Source organism: Poecilia formosa, unplaced genomic scaffold (genome assembly GCF_000485575.1).
Source record: "Poecilia formosa unplaced genomic scaffold, Poecilia_formosa-5.1.2 Scaffold600, whole genome shotgun sequence".
NCBI lineage: Eukaryota > Metazoa > Chordata > Actinopteri > Cyprinodontiformes > Poeciliidae > Poecilia > Poecilia formosa.
The window spans coordinates 183,670-192,118 of record NW_006800539.1 but is presented as its reverse complement, the minus strand read 5'-3'; the positions used below and the strand labels follow the sequence as shown (position 1 = coordinate 192,118).

The 8,449-nt window shown below is 40.9% G+C and overlaps 1 long non-coding RNA gene across 1 annotated transcript in view; it reads right to left on the bottom strand.

Annotated features, from left to right (window-relative positions):
* Positions 1-645: 645 nt before the first annotated feature.
* Positions 646-8,449, bottom strand: part of LOC107834377 (uncharacterized) — a 21,982-nt gene continuing 14,178 nt past the window's right edge. Inside the window, exon 3 of the long non-coding RNA XR_001660174.1 lies at positions 646-745. This is a non-coding gene — a long non-coding RNA (uncharacterized LOC107834377). The remainder of the gene's footprint in view (positions 746-8,449) is intronic.

Genomic DNA, 8,449 nt, shown 5'->3' with positions numbered 1-8,449 from the left:
TCATATTATAAACAATGTAATGACTTATTTTCGTCATAACTTGTTGCGTATGCTGAACTGACAACTCCACTGACGGTCGGACTTCTTAATGCGCATGCGCGGGTGTTCTGTCAGATCAGCATACGTTGTCAGTCATACGCTTACCTCAGAAATGTATACGCTGTTATTACCATATTATTTTATTTAACCAGCAACATAGAATCATGACGTAGATCATCATACACTTTGTTATTAACAGCTGTATGGCGGGTAAGTAGGTTAATGAGTTTTACACGGGCGTGTGTTGTAGTTGACTGCAGCTGCAGCTAGACCTGCTTTAAATACACTTTGAAACCACGACAACGCATGTATATTTATCTAGTTATATATTATATGATATTATAAACAATTTAATGACTTATTTTCGTCATAACTTGTTGCGTATGCTGAACTGACAACTCCACTGACGGTCGGACTTCTTAATGCGCATGCGCGGGCATGCGTACTAACTGCATGTATGCTGTCCTGACAGTGTATGTCATGACAGCATACACTTTGAGCATACACTTTGAGCAACCAAGTTGCTCAAAGTCTAAACTGGTATTGTTGTGCATTTAAGGTGTAAAGTTTACCTTCGACCAAATGCCCCCCAAAGAAACCCAGCGCCCCACTTTTGTAAAAATGTCCGCCAGCGCCCCCTGCTGTCCTCTGAACGCCCCCCGGGGGGCGGTACCGCCCACGTTAGAGAACCGCTACTCTAGAGCCACTCATACAGACATGTTTCTGTTATGTTTTGGGAATGCTTTGTGCCTGCATTTAGAAACCTCTCAGGAGACAGTTGGAAAAAGTGAATAAAGTTTATTTTACAATAACAGTCAATGGATTGTGGGTCATTGTCCAGGGTTATGAGAACCGGAACAGACAGGGACACTAGAAACAAACAGGAGGTCAATAACTTAAGCAGGTTTGGAGGATGAGATTATGAATGTAGTTCTTACTGATGATGAAATGGGTCCACTGATTTCAGCCCTGCAACTCCACCTTGACTACTCATTACCCTCACCTGCACTGTGCTGCTCCCTATTTCAGTAACTGCTCATCATCAGCTCAGTGCGAGATCGTCTGTTGCCTCAGTCACAGTTTTCAAGCCTGGTTTCATGTTCTAAAGCAGGGGTGTCAAACTCCAGTCCTCAAGGGCCTCTGTCCTGCAACTTTTAGATGTGCCTCTGCGGCACCACACCTGAATAGAATAATTAGGTCATTAGCAAGGCTTTTGAGAACTTATCTACACAAGGAGAAAGTAATTAAGCCATTTCATTCCAGTGTTTTGTACCTGTGGCACATCTAAAACCTGAAGGACAGCGACCCTTGAGGACTGGAGTTTGACACCTGTGTTCTAAAGAGTTTTCTGGTTTTCTTATCCTGACTGTTTATTGACCACAGATTTTTGCCTAGTCCTTCTGCTGTAGTTAGAGTTCTGACCTCCTCTTGCTGAACCATGCCTGCCTCTGATCCTGCCTCCAGGATCTATTTTTCGAGGAGACATTGTAGTACTAGATGAACATGTTTCTGGTGCTCGGACATGGACTTGGAGAAAAAGAGGATGTCATCAAGGTAAACAAACATGAAAATAAACATTAAAAACAATTGTGGAAAACATTGTTGACCAACACTTGGGACATTGCAGGGGTATTACAGAGCCCGAAGGGCATGACTAGTTATTCAAAGTGACCAGTGGAAGTCTTAAAAGTGATTTTCCACTTGTCTCCCTGGCGGATGCAGACTAGGTGGTAGGTGCAGGGGCGCCGCCAGAAATCTTGGGTCCCCTGACAAAAAATTTGATTGGGCCCCCCCATGCAGCTGCTGTTACAATTTTTTGAGTCTATTTGACCCATAAAAAGCGTCACAATTTTAAAGGCTTGCATCTGCCTTGCTTTCTTTGGTTCAATACTGATAATTAGCACAATATTTACTGCTCATGAATTTAACATCCAACAGTCCACATCCAGTATGCAAATAGGTTGCTTACATTTTTTCTATTAGTTTTAGATACTGAAATGTTTCTCCCATGAGCAACAGTCAAAAGCAACGTGCAACTACACATAAAGCAATCCAGACTTCTAAAAATGCTATGTAGTTGCATTTTATTCAAGCTGCAGTACACAACTTTAATAAAAAATATGTTTTCTCCATATTTGTTAAAATTGTCACAATGTTGTTGCAGTTTGTTATGAGACAGATAATCTGTGAAAACAATCAATCTCCTCCATTTCCTTCCTGAATTACTATTACTGGTTAAAGTAATGCAGCATTCTGACCAAAACAACCAATCAGAATTAGTAGGACGCTCTTAGTGCTGTCAATTAGCCTCATTCACTCACTGCTAAATGTGCTAATGAGAAACAACTTATCATAACAAGAAACCGTTTATCTGCCGTCATTAGTAGCTATGCTAACTTGAGACAATACATCGGTAGAAGGATGCCGAGGATGGACCTGTCAGAAAAGAAACCTAGAGGAAGACCAAAGAGGAGATTTATGGATGGAGTGAAAGAGGACATGAAGGTAGTTGGTGTGAGAGAAGATGCGGAAGATAGGGTTACATGGAGACGGATGACTCACTGTGGCGACCCCTAAAGGGAAAAAGCCAAAAGGAAAAGAAGAAGATTGGTAGCTATGCTAACTAAACTGAGCATTCACAGTTTGAGTCTGCACAGCTCTGTGCTATGCTAGCTGCAGCACGGCACAAATCGAGGGAGAGGACGGATGAGCAGCACCACATGAGATTGTGGTTGACAGCACTAAAACTCTCCTGCCACTGACTGGTTGTTTCTAGCACTGAGAGAAAGCAGAGGAAATAGATTTTTCACAGATTACCTCTCATTCCATACTGTCGCAACATAATGACAGTTTTAAAAAATATGTGAAAAAAATATTTATCTGAAATATTGCAGCTTTATTTTCACTTAGGAGAGGATTGGTCAGCACTGCTGCTGACTTATCTGTTAAGTGTGGTGAAAGGTACAAGGGACAAGCTAAATATATGAATATGTTGGTAATTTTTTTTCCTTAATTCATTAAATGCTAATGAAATGGAGGCAAACAGTAGTCTGTAGCTAAGCTAATTATGCTAAATGGTTGATAAACTCACACAGTTTACCCACCTCTCTTGGAGAAAAACTGGGTTATAAATTAACACTCTTGCTTTTTTCTCTCTCTCCCTCTCTCTATTTTGTTTTTGAAAACTTGATTCTATAACTTTTCTTCGCAGCATAGTAACAGCCACAGTCGTTTTGTGGCAGCTGTATTCAGCTGCAGCTTTAACGTATATGGGGGGGGGGGGGTCAGGGCAAAAACGGATGTGTGTTTGGGAGGGGTAACATTAAATTTTTACTGCTAAAAACAATCTTGTCGCGCCCCTTGGTAGGTAGTAGGTGTTGCGGAGGTCGAGCTTAGTAAAAACTATAGTGCTGTGAACTGGATCGAGAACTGATGAAATGAGTGGAAAGGAGTAGGGATATGCGATATGGCATAAAATTCATAACACAATATATTGTGATGGGTGGCGGTAACAAAATATATCACAATATAATTTGTGTAAAACTTGCATAGAAACAAAAAAATCACATACTAATTGAGTGGAAAGTGTATTTTTGCATGTGATAAAACTCATTTAACACTCATTTTTGTGGATGTTATTTGGATGTAATGTTTGTAACTTTCGTTTTATGTCGCTGCCTCATTACCAGGTCTTTCTTAAAACATCTCATTTTAAATGAGACCTGGCAATAATAGGCAGGATAATCTCAATGGTGACTGCCTGGTTAAATCAAAGTTAAGTAAATATGCAACCACTGTCTAAGTTTACACTGTGAACAGTTCCCAGATTCTCTGACCTACACTCTATCAAATACTACACAATGTGACCTCATGAGTAGTGATTGTCTTAGACTGGTCTATTCAATACCAGTGTATGTATTGAATAGACTACATAAAAGTGCATGAAAGTGCAGTGTAATTTTAACCTTATGCACTTATAAGGAAGGGAAAATGATAATTACCAGTTTAATAAACCATACTGGTTAGTAAATAAACCAAGGGCAATGCACCAAGAACAAAGAACTGTTTATTTCAGCCCAGTAGAACCATAGCACAAGGATGTATTCCACCTGTTAATTGGGTATTAATCACATCAAGTGCTACAACAAACAAACCCCACAACCCAAATAGATGTGTACAAGGATACTTAGCACACTTAGTGAAACCTCACATTCACAGAACTACACACACAAAAAAACCTTTAAACATAAGAATATGTATATATATTAAAAAAAAGTTACAAACAGGGCTAGCAAATTAATTGATCAACTTCACGTATTCAGTCTCTTACAGGTACAAAGCAGTCTGTTAGCTTAATTAGCATATGTCCACAAAATAGCAGCCTGCTATGCCCGCCATCATCGGGACTGATGATCATCAGGAATGATGATCATCAGGAATGATGATGGCTGGAATAGCATCATCAACCACAAGGAATTGGTTACTCACCTCACCACAAATTACCAATCTTTAAACGAACGGCAGTAAAACTGCTCCAACTCTGATCCAACAGTCCGTTATGGCTCACCAGCGTGGTTCGAGTCTGTGACTCCAAAAACCAGGCAAAACCATACTTTACAGTTTTAGCCAGCACACTACTGTTTTTTACTCCCCTTTCCAGCCATGCTTCCATATTAATATTTGCCCGTAAATATCCAATATAATGGCACCCTCCAACACCCCTTGCTCTTACGCTAGAAGCCTTGGAGAAAAACTAATTTAAAGGAAACCACAACAGTCAAGTACATGGTCACCAAAGAGAAACACAAAGAATTTCAGAGCACACAAAGGCAGGTTGAAATACCATTCAAGGCAAATACTCAGACACTGGAGGATTGGCAACAGGCTCCTCTTATAACCATGATCAGGTCATTATCAGCGTCTTTCGCTCACCAGCTAGCGTTTAATATTAATAACCATAGTAATTATGGTTAATATATTAACAGAATTAAGCAGCCTATTAATAACTACAGAAAATCCCTCATCTAGCCTGTATACCATGCTGATGTGAATGGCTTTGAATGGTCTGATATTACACTAACTTTTCTTAGTTGTACCAGGAGTTGAGTGGCATTCATCATCTGGTTCTGTAGGACACTGTGTGCAATGAAGCAGTCATCGGTATGGGATGTGTCCAGAGGACTTCAGTACCTCTGTATGAGTCTTCTAATCTCACTGTATCTCTGTTGCATCCTACTGATGACGCTCTGTGACACTCTAAGCACAGCAGCCACTTCCATCTGAGAACATTTTCTTTGAAGTCTCTAAAGGGCAAGCTGCTGTTGATATCATCTTGGCCTCATGATGTCAGAATGTGAACATCGTGATCAACAGGATTGTTTGAATACTAATTCTGACTAAACCAGAAAATATTTTGGTCGATTCATGGCTCAAACACAAGTTCAGCAAAAACTACTGAAACATTGAACAGTAGGTTATGTGCATTCAAAGGTTTATAGTAAAGATTTATAATCTTGTCCATGTGCCTAACATATTGTACTTTATATTAAAATGAAAAGATAGAACTTTTTACTGCATGTTGGCATTTTTCATAGTGGGCAAATTATCTGTTTTCCTTGTTGTGTTGTGTTTATAATTGTGTTCAAAACCTGTGAAACAACATTATGTCCCAGCTTATTTAGGCACCAACAGTCTAAGCAGTCCACTCTGCTGTAGACACAAACAGGGACACATTGAATGTGAGTGGGTCTTTGCATGTATATGCATGCGTCTCTCATTTTGCGCTATTCATTTCTGTGTGCTCTGAATGCTGATTGATGTATCTTTGGCTTTGTCAGCCCTTTGGCATAGGTGGAACAGGTGTGACTTTGCCACAGAGTGAAGCTCAGACAAGCCATATCATGGCACAATGAGGTCATTGTGCAGCATGCACATTCCTACACAGGGCTCTTGGACTTTTACAGGCTGCAGGTAGCCATCTGTGTGTGTGTGTGTGTGTGTGTGTGTGTGCGTGTGCGTGTGTGTGTGTGTGTGTGTGTGTGTGTGTAAGTGCAGGTAGGGGGGATTTGGATGGGATTCTTCAGCATGAAAGAGATGTTTGCTCACCAGCTACAAGTCTCTACACTCTCGGAGGAACCTCCAAGGCTCACACACAGTTACAAACATGGCAGTGGTGACTCTTCATCGCTGCTAAATTAGATAAATTCTTTCAGGAGTTGATAGTTGCCAGGTTAAGTGGAGCTGGATGTGTTTTCTCTGAACATGTTGCTTTCCTGGTTTATTTGAATTGCTGAGTCATGCTTGCTGAGGAGAAATTCTTGTCTTTTCTTATGAAGGTACATTGAAGTAGGTTGTTCTGAAATATAGTTGTATAAAACTCATAGTGCCCTAATTTAATCAATTGAAGCAATGCAAATTTTTACAAGGTAAATTAAGCTACCTTTTCTGACTCAAGCAACTAATTTAGTGTTTTCTGTGTTTGCTCAGATCCTACTTGACACTCCAACCTCTGAATACTGAGAGACCATCAAGTCACTTTTCTTTTCTTCCTTGTTTTCACCCTTCTGTGTTTGGTTTCCATGTTTAGTAGGTGAGGTGGGCCATATGCGTGTCTGGATGGGTGTGTTGTGCGTTGCTATCCCCAGGGTTGGGTGTCTGGACTGGGTCCCTCTTAGCCGCTTCACAGCTTAACCAGCCTTGACTTGCTGTGTGGTGACATGTCTGCACTACACTGACTGGATGACTGGGAGGAACTCTGCTCTATGTGTGTGTGTGTGTGTATGTATGTGTGCGTGTGAATCAGGTTCTTATATCCTTGTGTGGGGGCCTGTGTGAGCGTGTGTGTAGATCAGAGTGGTGCACGGCTGCAGGCTGACTGCTAGGCTATGCTTGAAAGACTTCTGGCATGTGCTGGTGCCTGCATTTTTCACCCTTGACTGGAAGCATATGCTGAAGCACAATCAAGACAGTGTTAGACAGGCTTAGTGTGAGGGACCCAGACGGCTTCCTCCACATCTGGCAGTGCTTGGCCCTCCTTCCAGGTGAGTCACGTCCCACGGGAGGGTGGCTCTGCTGTGGCCCTCAGACCCACTGTGCATTGGGCATCTGGAAATATCTGGATACTTCCCACAGTCACATCTTTCTCCACATGCTTTTCCAATTTCACCACCCCCACTATAGTCACCACCTCTTTCTCCTCCTTCATTGCCCTGAGCAAATCTCTTACTCCTGCTGTGTACTGATTGCCCCCACCTCCTCAGTCCAGGGGACATGGCTTTGTAAAAACTGAAAAGAGTTAAACAGTTAAAAAGACAACCCTAATCTCTAAAGTAGTACACAGAAAAGAATTCCACAAACAGGGCAAATTCACTGCCTGGCCAAAAAAGCCATCACTACTGAAAAAAAAGCTCACACATCATCAGTAATATTTCAGTTTTGATTACAGCACACATTCACTGTGCTTCTGCAATGTCACAAGATTTATTTGTATCCTAGCAAAATGAAGTCACCCACTAGAAGGAAACCAACACACCCTAGGGAGGCTCCCGCTGCCCATTATAACACCTTCATTCTATTGGTTACAATGTTACCAGGTAACAGTAATTTTGGTTGAGAGAGGGCAGAAAAGAATTTGCAAGTGCGCAGACGTTTGTGAGCTGAGAGTGAATCTGTGCAAAGAAGTTTTGCTCATGAGGAGAAAATCTGAGCATGAGCACAAAGATTTGAGAGAGCATAGAAATATTTGAAATAGAGCAGACGTTTTGAGTGCAAGTATTACAAGTTTTGAGATAAAAGATATTAAATTCTACTTTCAAACTTAAAATGTATGATCTTGATAAGTCAAGATTAAACTTATCAAGTTTCATCTTGATAAGTTGAAACTTGATAAGTTTCAACTTATCAAGATGAAACTTGATAAGTTGAAATTTGAAGTTGATAAGTTGAATTTCAGTAAATTTACTGAATTTTACTGAATTCAGTAAAATTCAGAAAAAATTTACTGAATTTTACATCAGTAAAATTATCCCATAGATATAGTTGCACTCACCTCTAAGCACAGCTTGGGCTCTGAAACCTGCCATAGACTGATGGACTTTCTCATATTTCAGATTTCTTCAGAGACAGAGACATTGGGAGAGAGCAGAGACCCTCACCAGCCCCTGGCTAGCCCCATATTTCAGCATAGGGGTTCACATAGTTTAGTTGATACAAGGCCACTGTGTGTGGAAGGTTGGTTATCAAAGACACCTCCTCATCAGACCCATCGCAATATGTCTCTCATGTGCCAGGAGTCTTACAAAGATACTCGTTAAGTTCTCATCTCATGTAATTTAGAGTGAGAGGAGGCTGGTATGTGAGCTAAGAAAGCAGTACTAGCAGACACAGTAGTGTCTATTATGTAAATGAACAT